Raw genomic sequence first — 21,061 nt, 5'->3', positions numbered from 1 at the left:
CTGATCTAATGGGCAGATTCAAGCGGAGCAGTCATTTTGAATCTGGACTTTCTTAGTTCCTGAAAGTGTAGGATTTTGAATGCTTTTATCCTTTTATTGGTGAATGCACTAAAGTGCGTGCAGACAGCAAATGTTAAAGTGGCAGTCAGATAAACTTGTTAAAGCAGTGGGAGTTTTTCCTTTCTTTCTACGTGACTTTATCATCACAGTGGAGTTAAAAGGCAATTAGCCCTTCAGCTCTTTTCTGGCCAGTTTATTGGCATTTTACACACAACTGTTGAATAGACAGTGCCATATTAAAAATTCCAATGAAGCTGGCCTGGGGATAACAGACTCTAAATTTCAGGTTAATGTTGGTTTCCTTAAGAGGAACTATTGCCAAAAAGCTCAAGTAAAATTATCTAAATACAGTACCTATGCTGCATGCACTCATAGTTGATGGAAAATTGTAGTAGTCTAGCTACATGCTGTGTTACATTTCCAGGGAAATATTTTTATAAAGAGTGTTTGATGAAAAAGTTTATTCCGTCAGTAATAACAGGCTACCCACTGTGTTACTTAAGTCAATGAACATAGTGAGTAGAACTAGACATTCTCATCATAATAACAACAATTATACTTGCGTTGCATTTCTGTAATTTTCATCTGTGATCATGAAAATGCTTTATAAATGTGAGTTACTTATTTCTTTTAGTATATGAAATGATGGGGGAGAGAATATTGTGTCTAATTTCTGACTAAATTTAGTAAAAAAAAAAAATTGAATTTCATTTTACCTATTGAATTGCAAAGGAAATATTTTGGATTGTTTTTTTCTCAGTTCAGTGTAAATAGTAAATCAAGCACTTTGCATTACTTGCAGACCAAATTGTTCAGAACCAAAAACTGATTCTAATTTAATCATTTTTCATTGCTGAGAAGAATGAAGTACAGACTTAGAAGACATAAGCTCACTACTGGAAAATAAATTGGAACTTTAATAGTATTTCAGTTTTAATCTGCTATTGCCAAAGAAAATCCAGGGAGTTTTTTTCTTATAGATTTCAGTATGAATATTATTGGGCCTTAATGATATATACATTGCTTCTAGGAAGAAACATTTTTTAATGAAATTTTGTAGCTGATTCTAATTTGCTTATTCTAGAACAGAAAATGAGAAATCCATTGAGGTCGGTGATTGAAAACCAGATGGTATAAACAAAGACTAGATCGGATATTTTTAACCTGACCATATGCATTGCTTAAACTCCTCCAAGTTGTGTCACCTAACTGTGAAATCAATAAAAGGGCTCCTTATTACTCCAGCTGAGTTTTGGATAGCATCCATTTCGAAATAGGGAGAAAAGCCGATAGGTTTAAAGAATCAAAAGTCTTTTTTTCATTATTTGTAGATTCCCCAACTGCTCCAGAGAGGGCACTCAGGTTTTGTTCAGAGAATAAATAAATGATGAACTTCTGTATCAGGGTATCTTAACAGTAAACAAAGCAAACCAAAATGCTTCCATTTGCTCAGGTATACAAGCCAGCACATTTTCTTTTGCTGTACAACACTATAATTGGAAGTGATCATCAGTAACCACAGTTTCATTTTAAATGGGTATAATATCTGTTCTTCATCTATGACTGTTAAGGGTTCAGACTCTGCTTCTGATACTGATGAAGCATCATTAAAGTTGTCTGTTACTTGTGTCTGTTAGTGCGCCAAATTTATGTTGAATGTTAAAAACATGGCTTCTTTAAATCGAAACTACAACATCAGTTAAAACTCTGGAATTTAGGAAGTTACAGCTTTGAAGTATCTGGTAACATTTTTATTTTTGTGCATTTTAGGTACATTTTACTGTCCTCTTCCCTTTACTTCCATTTACAGCATTTTCTGTAACATCTCACTGCTGTTCCATATGTGTCAATTGGCTGTGGGAGAGAAAACCACCAAAGCTATCGGTCAACTTAGCTCTGTAACGTTATCTTGGTGCAGATTTCTTGCATGGTAACTGATGATGTAGACCAAAGTACAGGGTGTTTTGTTTTTTTTTNTGATTTCAAGCTGCTAAACTTCAAGGACTTTTTTAGAAGGGGCAAGAATGCATGGTGGAGGGAAAAAAAAGTGGAATTAATGCTAAGAAAGAATTGCACTGAATACTATACATTTCTGCATCTGTTTGTGGTACAAGAAAACAGAAATGAGATGACCAGATTTTAATAAATAAAGTGTTTTCAGATGATAGTTCTCATGTTTCTCTAAGAGAAAAGAGAAATTTCTTTACAATTCTTTACAATTCTAAATATAACTTAATATCTGCAGTTAGGGAATTCTTGATGTTGTTACTGTTTAACATTAATCGTCATAGAAATAAGGGTGCACCTTTCAAATATTTAAATAATATAGAATTTTAGTTGGATTTATACTGGATTTTGCTGGTGTTTAGTGGTTACTCTGTGCTGACCTTAAGATGTAAGTAAATAGATTAAAATGTGGATTGGGCTTTTTATCTTTGAAATGCAAAAAGAAAAGACTTTTGTCATTTCACTTCATTCACTGAGGCAGAAAAAATAAGCACCAATGTCTTATCCTTATAGAAGAAATGGAATTCTGATGTGGAAAGTAATGGGTTAAATGTTAGGAAAATGTGGAAACTTATTTTCTGTTCACCACCATCCTTGGGAACCAAACATTTCAAATGTGATGTGAGTACTTAGTTTCATAAAGGTGTATTTTCAAAATGTTCCCATAGAAGAAAAATACAGTATATTACCAAAAGAACTGTCATTCACAAGACTCTAAGGAAAACAAAATGGGTTTGCATTTTTATGTCTTTTTCCTAAGAAATTAAGGCAATGCATTTTCTGAGTTTTAAATATATCATAGACACCCATTATGTTTAGTGAATACATATGATTTCTAAGTACCCTATATTTTTTATATGTCCAAAAAATGGCAGACACTTTTATATTTCAAATGGCCGTCATTGCTGTCATTTCTTCTACTTCTTTAGTAAGTGTTCACATTCAATAAACTAAACAATAGCATGTGACCATTATTTTCATTTTGGACGAGATTAACTTGAATCAAATGCAATGGTGAGATGAATGTAGGAGGAGCCAAAATACTCTAGCAGAGATCTACTAGTCATTAAGCAGAGATTGCAGGATCTCACTTTCACATTCCTAAACACTTGATGTATTTATGGAGTGTAGGATAGTAGATAGATTCCCTTTTAGGTTTTGTTATTGTTTTGTGTTTGTTTTTACAGTTAGAAAAGCTACAGTTAGACAATAAGCAGGAATTTCAGAAATTCTTCAAGTTGGCAAATTCTGTGCATCATTATGTTCTACAGACTGATAGCTGTCAGATTCCACGGTGAAGTTTCTATTTGTCAGATTCTGTATAATATTTAGAATAAACAAAAAATTTCATGAAGTTCAGGAATGCAATTTTATGACCCTGGTATGCAGTTGAAGTCCGAAGTCCATGGTAATGAGGACATACAGCTTGTATTGCTAGAAAGGTAGCAAATTTCCACTTAATCTGAAAACTAGTGCTGATTTATTTACACTCAGTTCAGGCAGTTTTGTGTTTCAACTTTTTTTCATGTCATTAATGCAGCATTTCATACTAAAATGAGTATATTTGTAATACATTGCAACCTACTTTGTAATGAATCCTGAAAGTATGTGCAGAGAGACAGCACCTTCCTTCAGGAAGGTTATTACTGGAAATCCCCTTACTCAGATAGAAAAAAATAGTCATTGTTAGTATGACTAAATTAGGAGATCAGCATCCAGTCTTCTGTAAAAAACAAATATTTACCTGCATGACCAAGTGTTACAGTGGAATTATAATCAGTAAATGTGTGTCCTTTGGTTTCAGCAGAGGTTTAGAAATTCTTACATGCTTTTTGGATAATTATTGACTGGGGCTATGGAGCACTTATTATTAAGACACGGTTGTACTGTCAGTCTGAACTGTGATGTAAATCTTTCCTTCCCTTACATTGTTAAAGGTTCCAGTTCTTACCAATGTATTTCTTTGCAAAATTTTATACAAAGACATGGTGTTGTATAAGCAGTATGTCTTTGTCTGCCACAACTGCACATATTATTAATTACTGTCCTTGAGTGATATGAAGTTAGGAAATGGTGAGTTTGGATTCTGCAGAAAGTGGTTAAGTGGTTTTAATAATTTAATAATAATGTTTATTTAATAGAGTATTCTGAAGGATTTAAGTGGAAAGATATTTGAGTAAAGTTAACTTATGATGGGAGAATAAAAAATAAACTAATGGCACCTAAAAATGCTCCAAAGTCCATTTGTCAGATTCTGGCGATGAATTCTTGCATCATTTTTAACGTTGAAATCGGATCAAGCCAGTGAAATTTCTTTAATGAACTTTAGGGCACATCTTCAAAGAAACCTGCAGTTGAACCTGTGGAAAGGCCAATGCCTTTGAACTGTGAAAAAAGTTTATCCTAGATTAGCTTGATCTTTACATTTACTCTGCCTTCTAATCTAGTAATGGAGATCTAAGCTTTAAGAATACACCTAAAATGCAGTGACAACCCAAAAGTGATGCATTGTTGTGGATAAACTCATTACTTGCCACTGGTATTGGCATTTTACATTTGAAAGAATGGCAAAATGATTTATTTTGTACCGTGAATGTGAATATTCTGTCTCTCATGGAGCACTGCCTTTTCTTTAGTTTTGTTCCTTTATACACTGAAAATTTAACTTCATTTTTTGTTTTCATTCTCTCTGTAATGTTTCAATGTACTTCCATCCAGTTCAGTCTTTCATCACCCAAATATGGAACAATGCGCCTTCGAATGTGAAAGAAATAACAAAATATGGAACAAATTATGAAGTGATGGAGAAGGGAAATGCAAAACTGCATGGAAATAAGCACATTAATGCATAGACTCTGATGTACATAAGTCTGTTTTGAAGGACAATTAATTTTTAGTTTGAACTTCTGCTTTTAAATTTTGCTGTAATGTGATATAGCATTTGCTTTGGTGAGTACTTGAGGAACTTTTGGTGTTAACAGTATTTCTTTCTATAAAAATTCCTTTGGATTTCAGATTTTGTACTCATTCCAGGTTCCAAAAAAGAAAAGCATGGAACAGATCTTTTATAGAGAAAACAACACTCAGTGGTTTGCAGCTGGCAATCACAGTGCCTCTGCTGCTGCATTTGCTTTTGTGGAGTGCAACAGGTCAATTCAGTATCAGAGCTGACTATGTTCTTTCTCTAGTCAAAGTGAAAATACAGGTCTAAAAAGAATTGAGACCACTACTTTCTTCTTTTCCACCATTCTGCAAAATGTCTTTTTAACAACCATCTCCTTTTGTGGAATCAAGTAGGATGAGAATGATTATCACTCAGCTGGCCAAGGAAAATATGCCTTTTCTTCAGAAATACTGACGGACATACCTGACATTATTTGATGCCTACTTTTGACTATAGATTAATAGGAAATAATACTGTGAAAGTGTAGCAAAACTGAGGATCTCATTCATTCTCAGATGAAAAATATATATGTATTATTGAAGAGTAAAGAAGTAAAGAATAGAGAATGTGGCTGAAAGAACTGAAAACTGAAATTATACGGTCATCCAGCATTGACAATTAAATGCTATATATTTCTGTATTTCATTATATTTTTAGAGTAAATCCTTGCACTGGTGAAGTTAATGGGAATTTCACAACCACTGAACTGAACTGTTTCATCCTTTTGTCTTTTAGAAGCAGATTCTACTTTGTATTCTTATTGTTATTTTAAAAAGCATCCTTCCTTCATAATCTTCTGCATCAAAAGGAAAAATGCTCATGCTGTATATTGGATAGCTGAAATCAAGATCCATGCAAAAATTTAGCTGATCTAATGGGCAGATTCAAGCGGAGCAGTCATTTTGAATCTGGACTTTCTTAGTTCCTGAAAGTGTAGGATTTTGAATGCTTTTATCCTTTTATTGGTGAATGCACTAAAGTGCGTGCAGACAGCAAATGTTAAAGTGGCAGTCAGATAAACTTGTTAAAGCAGTGGGAGTTTTTCCTTTCTTTCTACGTGACTTTATCATCACAGTGGAGTTAAAAGGCAATTAGCCCTTCAGCTCTTTTCTGGCCAGTTTATTGGCATTTTACACACAACTGTTGAATAGACAGTGCCATATTAAAAATTCCAATGAAGCTGGCCTGGGGATAACAGACTCTAAATTTCAGGTTAATGTTGGTTTCCTTAAGAGGAACTATTGCCAAAAAGCTCAAGTAAAATTATCTAAATACAGTACCTATGCTGCATGCACTCATAGTTGATGGAAAATTGTAGTAGTCTAGCTACATGCTGTGTTACATTTCCAGGGAAATATTTTTATAAAGAGTGTTTGATGAAAAAGTTTATTCCGTCAGTAATAACAGGCTACCCACTGTGTTACTTAAGTCAATGAACATAGTGAGTAGAACTAGACATTCTCATCATAATAACAACAATTATACTTGCGTTGCATTTCTGTAATTTTCATCTGTGATCATGAAAATGCTTTATAAATGTGAGTTACTTATTTCTTTTAGTATATGAAATGATGGGGGAGAGAATATTGTGTCTAATTTCTGACTAAATTTAGTAAAAAAAAAAAATTGAATTTCATTTTACCTATTGAATTGCAAAGGAAATATTTTGGATTGTTTTTTTCTCAGTTCAGTGTAAATAGTAAATCAAGCACTTTGCATTACTTGCAGACCAAATTGTTCAGAACCAAAAACTGATTCTAATTTAATCATTTTTCATTGCTGAGAAGAATGAAGTACAGACTTAGAAGACATAAGCTCACTACTGGAAAATAAATTGGAACTTTAATAGTATTTCAGTTTTAATCTGCTATTGCCAAAGAAAATCCAGGGAGTTTTTTTCTTATAGATTTCAGTATGAATATTATTGGGCCTTAATGATATATACATTGCTTCTAGGAAGAAACATTTTTTAATGAAATTTTGTAGCTGATTCTAATTTGCTTATTCTAGAACAGAAAATGAGAAATCCATTGAGGTCGGTGATTGAAAACCAGATGGTATAAACAAAGACTAGATCGGATATTTTTAACCTGACCATATGCATTGCTTAAACTCCTCCAAGTTGTGTCACCTAACTGTGAAATCAATAAAAGGGCTCCTTATTACTCCAGCTGAGTTTTGGATAGCATCCATTTCGAAATAGGGAGAAAAGCCGATAGGTTTAAAGAATCAAAAGTCTTTTTTTCATTATTTGTAGATTCCCCAACTGCTCCAGAGAGGGCACTCAGGTTTTGTTCAGAGAATAAATAAATGATGAACTTCTGTATCAGGGTATCTTAACAGTAAACAAAGCAAACCAAAATGCTTCCATTTGCTCAGGTATACAAGCCAGCACATTTTCTTTTGCTGTACAACACTATAATTGGAAGTGATCATCAGTAACCACAGTTTCATTTTAAATGGGTATAATATCTGTTCTTCATCTATGACTGTTAAGGGTTCAGACTCTGCTTCTGATACTGATGAAGCATCATTAAAGTTGTCTGTTACTTGTGTCTGTTAGTGCGCCAAATTTATGTTGAATGTTAAAAACATGGCTTCTTTAAATCGAAACTACAACATCAGTTAAAACTCTGGAATTTAGGAAGTTACAGCTTTGAAGTATCTGGTAACATTTTTATTTTTGTGCATTTTAGGTACATTTTACTGTCCTCTTCCCTTTACTTCCATTTACAGCATTTTCTGTAACATCTCACTGCTGTTCCATATGTGTCAATTGGCTGTGGGAGAGAAAACCACCAAAGCTATCGGTCAACTTAGCTCTGTAACGTTATCTTGGTGCAGATTTCTTGCATGGTAACTGATGATGTAGACCAAAGTACAGGGTGTTTTGTTTTTTTTTGGTTTTTTTTTTTTTTTTTTTTTTCCATTTCAGTTGTGCCCTGTATCACCTGTGTTGTTTATTTTTTACAGTACCTCAAAATAATGAAAATACTGCTGTTATGCTCCCAGTGCTGAAGGACTGGGCATGGTTCTGAGCTTTAAGCCATTTCTAATAGTGCTCTGGACTAGGCAAAAATCTCTTTTTAGCATCTGCAAAATGAAGAAAATTGAATGTACAGTCTTATTTTATAGAGATGTGTCAAAGATGACTTGTTAAAGTCTGGATAACTGTTTTGAAAATGAAAAGGGCCATAAAACACTAAGAACATCACACGGGTAAACTCAATGCTTTGAGCAAATGACCAAGACATCTGCAACAAACAAAGACTTTTGAAACGATGCCCAGCATCTGTGTGCCATCTTTCCATATTAAGATAGTAAGAATGTTTCATATCACAAAGGAGATCCAGATAGCAGTTTCTTAGTGCCCTAGAGATATTCAGATATGGTGATGAGCAGTACAGAGAAGCCCAGGAAGTGCTTATTGTAGTGTAGTGTAGGTTCAGGGGGCTGCTGACAAATGTAGCACATTATAAATTTTGGTGGCATTTGAGGGGAACTTCACTCTAAAAAACACTTAGCCTGTATGCAGAGTGACTCTGAGATACTAGAGTGAAAAGTATGTGATCATTAATAGAAATAACCATAATTTATGGACACCAGGGGGCAGAATTAAGGTTGCAAGATCTGTGAACCTGGCATTTGCAACCATCCAAAGCACTATCTATTTTGCAAACTCAGACTTTTAAATGTAAATGGTATTGAATATGTTACAAATATTGGTCTAAATCTGAGGAAACAAAAGCATTTAAATACACTTGAAAGAGAAGTGTGATTGCTCATATATTCAAAATGTGAATTTATCTAAAAACTAATTTTAATTTGTTTCAGCTGATGTCCAGGACATTATTGTTTGTGGATAAATTAGTCCAGCTTTCTAAAGGAAAAACATCAAACTAATCCTTTCATAGAAGTTAGATCTCTTTTTGTTACTTTCTAAAATGCAGAAAATACTGTAGATAACTGCAGCTTTTATTTCCAACCTGACCTTCCATGTTCTGAAACTAATTTGCCTTACTGCTTCTCAAAGTCTGCTCAAGGACTTCCTTTAGCAGAATAATGTGGTTCTTATTAAGCACATCCTATAAGACCCAGGAGGATTGCACGCAAAGGAAATAAGACAGAGACACAAATGAATTTCCATCCTCCAGTCAGATATATGATATTGATGACCAGGATGTATATGAAGGATATTGTAAAGAAGACAAAGAAAAAGAATAAAAGAAAATGTTTGACAAATTGGCTGTCTTCGTATGCAAAGATGACAAGTGGTCTATACAACTGACTAGAAGAGATGTAGGCATCATGCCAAATAGCTGTACAGTCAACAAGTCTCTTTGAATCACATGCTTATATGTAACCTCTCTTTTAAATAAGGCCTCACTTTAAATTACATCATCGTGAAAGACTTAAAAGACCATAAGTTTTACATGAAAACTGATAGTTTCTCTTTACTCCAAATGTTGTTTTCCACTGGTATGAATTTTATATTTTTACCAGAATATCAAAACGTTATGTAAAAGTGAACTTCTTTAGGAGATTGTTTTCTCTATTTTTAAAGAAATGCACCTAATATAAATGGTTGTGAAAATAGCAGCATACATTTCAGAATATCCTCCCTCTAGATAAAGTCTTTCTACAAGCGACAAAAACATTTTCATGTTAGGATAATTTCATAGTGTAGTATAGAGGCTATAATATGATGTTCTGGTTTTAGTGTGTCTTGCTCAATGCATCTAAATATAGATTTCAGAGGTTTTACACTTGGTTGACGGGAAAGATTTACTCTGGATTTCTGGCGTGCTACATGTGTGAACAAGTGAATGAACTCAGGAACTATGACTATTTTTTAATGTTTGTTTGTTTTATTCTTCAAAAATATGTAGAATTTGGATAATCAGGATTCTGATATGATTTTCCTGTTAATCTGTTCTAAACCATGAAATCTGATATTTTCACCATGACTAATCCATGAAATTTTTCAACCTTGTCTGTGATTTACACAAGCTCTATTTATAAAGAGAACTTGTTTGAGTCCTAGGGCATGGAATATTATTTCCCAGAATGCTTTTAGTGTCTTTTTACTAATAAACAAAATGTGCACATTGATTATATTGTTTCAAGATCAGGGGTAAAATATGAAGAATATGAAAGAATGTATTCTGCACAGGAGTTTATATGATTCTTAAGCCATTAAGAAGAAAATAACCTATTGTAGCAGAGTTGGTAAGAATGGTTGTGATCATATAGTTTACCTAAATTAATTGGATAACTTGCCTGTAGACTAAAAACATGTGTGATACTTGTTTGTCTTTTTGTTGTAGGCTTTCAAATTAATCACTGTCAGCATAAAACAGGCCAAACAAAAATAGATTTGCATGAATGCTTTGTTATGGGGATGGAGAGGGGAGAGGCAGCTTGAATGACAGTGAGAGTAATTCTATTTTTATTTGAGAGAGAGGAAATGGCTATACAATATTCACATCCTGAAGTTCAATTTACTATATATGGGGAAGAGTAAGGATCCTTTATGTAAATGTAATAACATGCGAGTAATACCTTCAAAAGGAAAGAAAAAAGTCTCTTGTGTATGGAAAGTTAGTCTTCTCCAGCTGTCCTCTCTCACTTTGTGAAGGGAAGACATTTGGGGAAAGGCCAAAGCACAGATATTCACAGAGCATCCAATTTTTAGTTCAGCATAATGTCTTAATCAGCTTTTACAGAGCTGCTCTGCTCTGTACCAAACATGCTATAAATGTGCGATACATCCGTACATGTAAATAAGTCACACTCCCCGTGGTGATGAAAACAAGATGACTGCATATTTCAATAACTGCACAATGCTGCAGGTGATGGAAAAGCAGCATTGTCCTGTTGTTTTTCAGTTGAGCAACAGATTGGAATTGCTGAATATTATGGCTATCTCTACATCACTTCAAATTCCTAATCATACAGTTTTATGGCAGATCTCCAGAAATCATACAATTTAACTGCGCAGATGGCCAACTAGTGACATTATCTCTAGATTGGAGCCAGCTAGCAATTACTTGATCTGGTCTATATGTTTCTCTCCAGGAAAAAATGGTCATAAATCTATTCATATGTCCATTGAATTATCAAAATGTAGACATCATCTGTCATTCTCTCTCACTCAGTCATGTGATGGTAAATGGCTGTTTTGTGACCAGATAGGTTAACCTCTGGTTGTATGCTGAGGAAGGGCTCATGAGGTCATCTCAGGGTGTCACGATGTTCTATGTAGTTGCCCAGACCATGAAAGGGAAAATCTATGCCTTTGAGCTGGTTGGTCATTTCTCCGCCGTGTCTCCTTAATTAGTGTATGTTATGCTCTCAAAGATGCTACGGCCTCTTAAACTGATTTCTGAATGAAAAGATTCAACTGGGTAACTAGAAGATTTAACAGAACATCACTGAGTTTCCAGAAAGTACAAATGCTATCACTTACGAAGAAGCAAATTAAAAACAATTACTTAATATTCTTTATTTGATAGTCAGATCAATTGCAGTATAAAATTAGGGACTGAGGAAGCAGAAAAACAACAAAACACTACAAAATAAGAGGGAATGTTTCTTCCTGTATGTTACAATTTATCTGTGGAACTTCTTGCTCTATGATGCTGTTCCAAAGTTTTTGCTGGTTTTTGCTCAAGCCACCACTGGAGGAACAGTCCTGCAGTGGATGGACTTCCAGTGTTCTTTATATCTCTTATCAGATCTCTTGCAGTTACCTACCACTCATTTTCTTCTAGTTGCTCGTACCGTGAAATGGGAAGTACATGGAATCTTATTCTTTTAAAAGATATTTTGGAATTAACATAAGTGAAAACAATGTAGGTGAGATTTCATAAAATCCCATTAAGTTTAGAAATCAAAATGACATTTTGATTCTTTCTTATCAGCAAGTGATAACTTGATAATATATCTGTAAATGCACCTGTTCCCTTCTTCCATTCAGAATCTTAATGGTTCTCATTTATTTCTGCTGCAATAAGTAATTCCTAGTTAACCAAGAAGGTTCCAGAGATTCTCTTACAGATTCTTTCTAGATGTCTCAGATATATAGGTTATTTTTATTTATTTATTTATGTAAATTTAACCGAATATACATATAATTATTCAGGAAGGAATTACAGATTTGCAAAGGTGTCAAATTAAATATTTTTAAAGGTGTCAAAGGTTTTGGCTTCCTACATTTGCCAAGTCTTTTAAGTAAATTCTCTTGTGTTTAGTACATTTAGCCTCTAACATTTTGCTTCTGTGTTATAAAGGATTCTGTTTTACAAGATTGACCTGGCATGCTCATATGAGACAAAATGCTCTTCTGTGTAAATAAGGGTTTTAGGATTCACTTGTATATTTGTTGAGTATGAAAGTTCAACAGCAAGGCCTTTTCCTAATGTGTAGATTTATCAGCTAAATTCTCAATTGTTTTCCTTGTATTATGTCATTTGTGTCTGGAAAGAACAGTGTCCTGCTGTTTGTGAAGCTGATCTCCTGCTGCTATTTAGCCACTTGTAGGATTCTGTCCCAGTTCCTCTAATCCACTCTGCTTCAATAGCACCATATTTGGACTCCTTCACACATTCTTCTGCTGCTCTGTTTGGGATGCTCGGTGAGCTGAATTAGAGTTTTCATATTCTGTGCAAAATAGAAGAAACCTTTTTGTTAAATGAGAGTATAAGGAATGCTCTTCTCTGCTCCCATGGATAAAATTTCTACATGTGTACTGTATTATTTTCCTTCAAACTATTGTCCAGAAGTTGGGGCACTGTTTCAATTTATTGGTTTACTTTATATAAATCCATTCCAATTTGAAGTTTAATGTTGCAAGGCCTGCTTCCATTTTAAATTGTTTCTTTCTGCTGTAACTCTGCATTCAGAGTTCAGCACTCCTCTTATTTTTTTCTTTTTTCTTTTTTTTTTCTGTGATGTCAAAAGCTTACTGATATCTTTTTGAGGTGCTCATGTAAGTAGGTCATAATTAAAGCAGAGAACCTGAAGGCCTCCAAAAATCGTGTTAGATATGATACCAGAGCACAAAGTTCACTGTATGTATTTTTTGCCTTACTTTCAAGAAATCCATAAAGATTTGTGTAGACTTTGATGTTTTGCCAGTAGCTATTTTCTGATCCCTACATAAAGCAAGATATAAAGAAAACAACGTAAAATTTGAGTGGTAAATCTATATGCACATTGTCAGTTTACTTCCTGGCTGAGTGTACTAACTTTAGTGCGACCACTTGTGTCTAAGCTAGCAGTTGTAAACACAGTGCAACAGACCATGATCTTTTTTTAAGATAGAACTCATAGGTGGACACTTTTTTTCAGAATTGTTCCTTAGCTAATGGGATTTAGTTTACTGAAGAAAAAAAATGGTCAGACTATCACTGTTCACTGAATGAAGTATGGATGTCCAACCTTTTGTCTTGTCTGGGCCATACTGTGTGAAGAGGAATTGTCTTGGGCTGTATATACTTAGAGCACTCAAAAAGTATTGTCTCCTATTTATTTTTTGTGGAAACTACAAAGAAGATAATGAAGAAAAAGGGGGGAAAAAAAGACTCATAAAGTGAAGGTGTAACAGGGAGAGAGGTATACAAATACAGGAGGAAGCAAAGGAAACTGTACTGAAGAGAAGTGGATCAAAGAAAAGAGTAGTATACAATCTCCCAGCTTGCTTGCATTTGACAAATAATATGTATATGATTTGTTCACAAATGTGTCAACATTTCTGATGATTAAAAGATATAAGAAGAATAAACTATTTTATTTTATGTAATACAAACTGAAGGGAGTTGTGAACGATCCATTAAGGCAATATTAGCTTGACAACTTCTGTGGTTCTGTTGATCCTTTTCTGTTTGTACTTTTAAATTAATTGAAAGCCTCATTGTTTTATTTAAACTGTGAAAGCTTCCAAGGTCAATGAGTGAAGTAATTGACCTGCCTGTTACAGGACAAAAATATGTATGTTAAATTGCATAATTAGTTTTAATTACATAATTATGGTGTTTAATGTGTAGGGGGCAAAGGTTACTATTACATTTAGAAGTCATGGCAAGAAACACCAAAATAAGCAACATAGTTTAATTCTGCATTTCTTTAGGTTTTCAGAAAAGAGGTCCACTGTGATCTGTCCTTGACCTTGGGTATATGATGATTATAGCAAATAGTGTATCACTGTTATACTCTTTTGAATCATAGAGACACCTTTGTAAATGACTAAGTGACTTTACCAAAGACTTCATTTAAGTTTAGAGTATATGAAAGTTAATCAGCAGTGGGAACTCAACTGACAGCAATTTAATCTCATTGGGTAAGGTAATTACATGATTACCAGGAGTGTTTATATATGCATGAGGATATTTTTATTGGAAAAAAACCTAATTGCTTTCTTACTAAGAAGAGAAAAAGACAAACAAATTTGTTGTCATAGGTTAAGAGGACATCCTTCATTCCTTAAAATAGCTTATTTTCATATTTTAGCAACAAAATGAACTTAAAATTCTTTTCAAATTTGCACTGGGATTGTGTTGTGTGTTACTCTATTTCTAAACTGGTAATATTGCCATAATTTAACCTGTTTTGTACAAGAAGCTTGTTTTTTATATATTAATTCTGTGATAGGCTTAAGATGTTCATAATTTGTGATCTCTTTTATTCATTACCCATTACACTAATAGATATCTGTGCTGTCCATTGTACTAACGGATACTTCTGGGAAGGGGGTTATTATTTGTTGTTCTGTGACAGTTAAAAAAAACAAAACAAAAAAAAGTGCCATGTATAAGATAGAGAGATGAAAGATGGTGTTCATAAATGCTAGAAGAAAATTAACACTTTAGGTGCACTTAATGATCCTTTGATAAGCGCTCTTTCAGCCCAATGATAATGGAGTGTCAGAAGAGGAGTCTTTGTTAAAAACACATCTGTGAATGGGATGTAATTCTCTTAAGGCTGACTTATATAGAGTTAAAAAGTAAACTAACTAAATGTTAAATAAGAAATGATTTTGTAAGAGCTGTGTAGTTATGGGAAGAACTGTTTTTATACCATTTCTTGTTATAAAAATATTTTTTCTCCCTTTTGCTAATTTTTCCCTAATTAAGTTCAGTAGAAAATATTACAACTTTGAATTGTTTTTCTAAACCAGATGATCCAGTCACTGTTGGAGGCACATAGCCACGGCAAAATCTCATGCTGTACATTGATCACCTGTCCAACCTTTGCCTAGAGTGTGATCCCCAGTTCCTTCAAGAGATCCATCTTTACCTGTCTATAAAGAAGAAGAGGAGGAGGGAGACATCTGGGATATTCAAGTATCAAAGTTTAACACCAGAGCAGGTTGAATCTCCATTTATATTTTTCTCTATATATGTTGCTAGTATTGACTTTGGCTCAAGATTTTTTTCAGGAATTACATAATATGCTCCTCAGTTACTTAAATTATACATGCATTTTTCATAGTTCTAGGGTGCAATACTGAATCCAAAATCATTCTGCTATAAGGCAAGTGTGCTAATACTGAGCATGTGTAGCAGTCTGTATTATGGCTCTTGAATATATGCATACTACAAAGACCAAAATGGCTTGTTCTGTGTACTGTAATTGTACCATACTGTATTTAGCACTTACAAATAAATTCGGGTCCTCAGCAAGTACGCTCATTTCCACTAACTTGCTTCAGATGTTAAATTTACTCTTTCTTCCTCTTCTATTTCTAAGAGGACTTTGATATTCAGAAAACAGACAAGGTTTCCCTTGCTGTCCTAAGGACTGCCCCTTTAGGAGTCTAGTACAGCCCACACACAATCCTGGAATATATCCAACTTGTTCTTTGAGCAGAATGTGAACCTCTGACCTTCTGGGCCTCCGGCAAGAGAGCTGCCTACTGAGCCACCAATACCCAGGCCATCAATAAGTTTTAAATGCCAGTTGCAGACTTCACAGAGATAATGACTTCAGTGTGTAAAGGTTTTGTTGTGGAGGCTGCAGTCTCACATATGGCGTGACAAAGTAAATATGCTAAAACCATAGAGAGCTGTTGCATAACATACCTTGATATAACAGTTTTTGTAATATGTTTCAAGGCATGGAATATTATTTAAAGGGACACTGTTATATAGGCTTAGGCCCAAAATGAAGCTATTATAAAAAGAATGTTTAGCAAAAACAGAAATTTGTCCATGAAATTGTTGGAGTGGGATTTTCAGGGTAAACTTACTTGGATTTAAGCAGTCTCCTGCATGACATTGCACTGTTGTGTTAGGGAATGAGAACCAGAAAATGAAAATAGTGTAAATTGAGAATCAGAAACTGGAACTGAGAAGAATTAAGATATGAGAGGTCTACTACTATTGTTATAACTTCTTAAAAATCAAATTCTACCACATTCTGAAAAAGATGAGATCAAATAATAAATTCCAACTTAGTAATTCAAAGCATCTGTATTGACACAGGTAAATAAATGCATTTACATTTTTATATTGTTTTAACTTGCTTTTAATGAAGTTACTGTATTATATATAAGTACAATTTATATGAAATTAGCTTGTTTTTGGCACATTTAATCTTTGCTGATGTTCTGTATTTTCGATTGAGAGTTAAAAGCATATGAAAGATGTATTTTCATTCAAAAAGAAGTTCAAATCGAATACTGTGACTACTACACCAAATATTACATACAAACTGGCATCAAGAAGGAAAATTTAGCTAGATTCAAGGCAGGACTTATCCTATGGAAAGACTGTTAGATAAATTTCATGAGCATTCTATGGAGCAAAGGCCAGGAACTCAGCACACTTTTTTTCCATCTGAGTGCCCAAATCACTAGGCTACAGACTCTTGCTCCCTCTTGTGTTCTTTTTCTGGCCCAATGAAGCTTGAATTATTTTCCATACAATTATACAGCTTCAACAGGAGACCTTTAATATATTCTCATTTTTATTCCAGCATTTAATGTATCCATAGCCTAATGATTAGAATGCTTTGCTAGAAGATGTTACTTTCAGACTTGGACTGAAAAAGGAATTGAAGCTGGGGATTTTGTTTCTGGGCTGAGTAGTCATGCTGCTAAGCCAGCTATGAATGGGTGCTGTTCACGTACCACTTCAGAAAGAAATAGTTCCTGATCAACTGTGGCTGGCTTTGAGAGCACCTGTTGGTTCTAACTCCTCAGCCCACACAGTATTGTCTTCATTTCTACGTTCCCATTGGGCTTAGGTATAAGCTGTGCAGTGAAATGTTTGGTACTGTCCAGGTAGGTAAGCTGTAACCACGCACAGAGATGCAACTCCTATGTCTAGTTTACCATAGAAAACTGCAGTGTCTTCAGAGAACAGATGATTTCAGGTTGATACGAGGGCCTTTAGATTTACCATTATGGCTGGAGGTGCCTAAATTCTGCGCATGTCCCATTTTGAATTCCCATATTTTTAGGACTGTTAGTTTATTTTAACTTAAGTCTTCCTTTGAACGTAGAACTGAGGGATTTTATGAATCTGATTTTCAAGTGCAAGTTGACCTTAAAAGAAGCTTTTACAATTAAAAAGATGATGGGAAGAATTTTTGGTTCAGAAGTGCATTGACATTTATAAACCGTAGAAAAAAATGGTGTGTTTTGAAGCTCTAAAAGTTGAAATTGATTAAGATGTGGTAATGCTGTTTAGGAATTTCTCTGGGGCAGTATGTATTAATCAGTACTATGAAATATTCAACTAAATTAACATATTTGCATGTACAGAGTGAATGTGAAAATTTCTGACTGAGTTCTTAGACTATAATTTTATCTTATTCGATACACAATTTTTTATTATGGCCTGCAGTGCTGTTTCTTATTCATGCAAAAGCATTTATCTACCTCAGTGGAATTATTCTGGTGAGTAAGTCAATGCCTAAGATCAACTAGGATGAGTCTGGTTTTCTTTTTAATAGAAATGCTAATTGTGAAAGTGACATCTGTGAATTATTTTTAGTCTAAAGGGCTACAGACAGTATAAAATTAGAACCATGGGTTTGCTTGGCAGTTCTTTTATTATTGTTTCTACCTTTTAAAACACTGGAGGAATAATGTGATTCATTACACATTACTTTTCTGGCAGTAGATGCATCGCCTAGTTTGGTATCCAAGTGTATTACATTGTGAACTATTGCTGCTTTGTAATATAGTAAATTGGTGGTGAGAATGGAAACTTGTATTCATGGAAGGCTGCTTTTTTTAAAGACAAGTCTTTTTCTGCCTCTGCAGAAATGTCTGTTTTCATTGCAGTGGAGCCTCTCGAATAGTAGGATAGCATTCAACACAAGTAGGAAGGGTATAATCTGTGTCCTGAAGATGGCCACTGACTGAGACGACTTATGTACAGACCATTTGCCACCATTTATGTTTTCCCACATAGGATGGTCATTGTCTCATAATGTGTCTTTAGGAGAACTACCATTTACAACAAACAGAATTTAAAACTACCTTCTCTTTCACAGTGAATGGAAGGTAAAATGATAATACTGTTAAACCAACACATTGACAGGTTATTTTTTTATGCGTGAGGACCTGCTGGTACAGGGAACTGTTTTAGCATAGCATTGGCAGATTGCTCTAGAGAAAATATTTGTTAGTAGAAGTTGGAAATCAGTGGATGCTTAGATAAGTGTAATTAATGAGAAAAAAACATCTAGAAAAATGCAACAACTCATGTTGAGAGGAGATGGAGCTGAAGGGAAAGTGAGTAGTCTCCTACTCACAGAAAATGGTTAAAAGCCTTCCTGTAAGTGGGAAGATTTTTTAAATCCACGAATTGATAGAGTGGTAGACTTTGGAGATGAGCAGAGGTCTTCAAAGAAGACTAGTTCTAGTTGTTTTGAATCGGTGTATTTTGGGAAGCCCTGCATAAATTAGCTATGATAATTAATAGTTGTAATAAATAAGCATTGTGTTGAAATAACAAGGTAACAGTGAAATGTAAGTTAAACTCTGGAAATGAAAAAGAGACTAGCAGTTAAATTCACATGAAGATTAGTAGTTCATATGGAAACAGCATAGTTTCAAGACTACAGATGGGATCCGTAAAAGGAAATCTCCATTAAGATGACTTAGTTCAGTCAGAGTTCAAATTAAAGGCCTTGTCTTCTGAGGTACAAAAATTATCAAGTGCATTGACACTTGGCACAAGAAGAATAGTGTGAATGTTGTTAATGTTTTCACTTGATCAATTCTGAATGAAAATGCTTTTCATTGCATTGCATTTTATTTACTTAAGAGGTTCATTAATCAGTAGCAATGATTCTCCAGCCTTAAATCACTTGATGTCTTGAACAGAAAAAGTTTTTGTGGCCCTGTCTCACTGTCCCCTCTTTAGTGTGTTACCATAAAGGAAAAAGAGTGTACACAAATGTCTGAAACTTATTTGCATTTGCTCTTTGAAATAGTGGATCTGGTTGAAATTTTTTCAAGTTAACAGTTCTAGGTAGAAATCGTTGCTTTATCAGTTCTGAAGTTTTTCTCACATCAAGGGTAGCTTAAAGAAAATTCCCTTAAGAAGCTTTAATTCCAAATAAAAATAACTATTTAAAATAAAACTGTTCAACAAGAAACCTTGAGAGAAATCTGCATTACAATACCCAGAGCCTACTAGTTAGGGTATTATCCTTTAAGACATGTGACTTTGGTTCAATTTCCTCTTCTGAATCCAGCTGAATAGAGACTTAAACCCAGCTGAATATCTGATGCATCCAAGGCAACTGTCATTACCACTCAACTATTGTCTATAATAGGTTGGGTATCTCTGCTTTTGTGGAAATTGTGAAAGGATTTGTCCTGATACTAACATGACCTTTCTGAAATCTCCAGAATTCTTACGGGCTAGGAAAGAACGTTTGTGACCAGCTTTAATCATAAGCCCCAGGCTTATTTCTGAAGAAATGCCTGTAATAATCATTATTTTATATATTCATACCAGGCAGCATTTATTAATCTGGACTCTAAACTAAATCTCAATCTATGACTCCAAGTAGAGCTGTCTTTCCATGCCTCTGGTTATTCCTGTCAGCTGTCTCAGATTTTTCTCTGTTTTTCTTATAACCACAATTTTAACAGTTCAACCAAATCTGCTTAGCAGTGGTGCTTGGGGTACAATTCCAATGAACTTAATGGAATTTTTCTATATAGTTTTCTCTCTCTCTCTTTTTGTACCTTATACTTTGTTATGACAAGGTGAACTCCAGGGTGACCGCTGTTGAAGATGCTTATAATCCAAAACCTGTCATAAGTAATTTGATTGTAGTTAGGATGTTGTTTTGGAATACACAGTCGATGATGGATTCCATGAAACAACAGGAATCAGGTTTGCTTTGTGCTTTGTGTGTCAATATGTAGGTATTCTTCTGAGATTACCAGAAGGGATCAGTTACCTTGGTAATGTGTCCACCAATATTTATTGTGTCTATTTCTTTACTCAGGCTAACAAACATTAATCACACGAGAATGTTGGTGATGACCAATCTGAGCTGAATTTAAATTGATGACTTAAAGGTTAAAGTCTCTGTATCCCATTGCCATTCCCTTGGGCTCCCCAGTCCCCAACAACTGTTTTTAACACCATTTTCAGTTTATCAGCCTCTTTGGAGGAAGAGTAGTCTTTAGACTTGTTGATCTGACAAATACTATCAAAGTGCTGTATAAGAAACAGGATGTTAATATGACTTTTGCAGCTTGTCAATACTTGACAAAGACGGTTCTGAACAAGTATTCAGATGTTGGGCTAATAACTTAACCAGCCTGTTAGATAGCTTTAATCCAGTCATATGGGAACATAATGCAGTGTAGCAGCCCTGTGAAACATGAAACTATGAGAACACGGCGAGCTGCAAGAGCTCCACACGGCGAGCTGCAAGAGCTCCAGAAGGCTCTTGGAATCCATTGATGATAGCTTTCTGGTTCAGGTATTGGACAGACCGACCAGAGGTCAAGCGTTGCTGGACCTGCTGCTCACCAACGCTGAGGAGATCATCAAAGGCGTCAAGGTTGGAGGC

General features: G+C 34.6%; 1 protein-coding gene across 15 annotated transcripts in view; it reads left to right on the top strand.

Annotated features, from left to right (window-relative positions):
- The window catches only part of ERC2 (ELKS/RAB6-interacting/CAST family member 2), a 369,824-nt gene that overhangs the window by 295,057 nt on the left and 53,706 nt on the right, over positions 1-21,061 (top strand). For 13 of the 15 annotated variants that reach the window (XR_001557961.2, XR_001557970.2, XR_001557967.2 and 10 more), the window contains one exon: positions 15,189-15,379. The exons of 1 other annotated variant lie outside the window; for it this stretch is intronic. The gene's annotated coding sequence lies outside the window, so the exon portion shown is untranslated. Of the gene's footprint in view, positions 1-15,188; positions 15,380-21,061 lie in introns of those variants that run through there. One more of the 15 variants, XM_015875022.2, reaches the window with a different exon arrangement.

The sequence above is a fragment of the Coturnix japonica genome, chromosome 12 (genome assembly GCF_001577835.2).
Source record: "Coturnix japonica isolate 7356 chromosome 12, Coturnix japonica 2.1, whole genome shotgun sequence".
NCBI lineage: Eukaryota > Metazoa > Chordata > Aves > Galliformes > Phasianidae > Coturnix > Coturnix japonica.
This window is presented reverse-complemented; position numbering and strand designations above follow the sequence as displayed.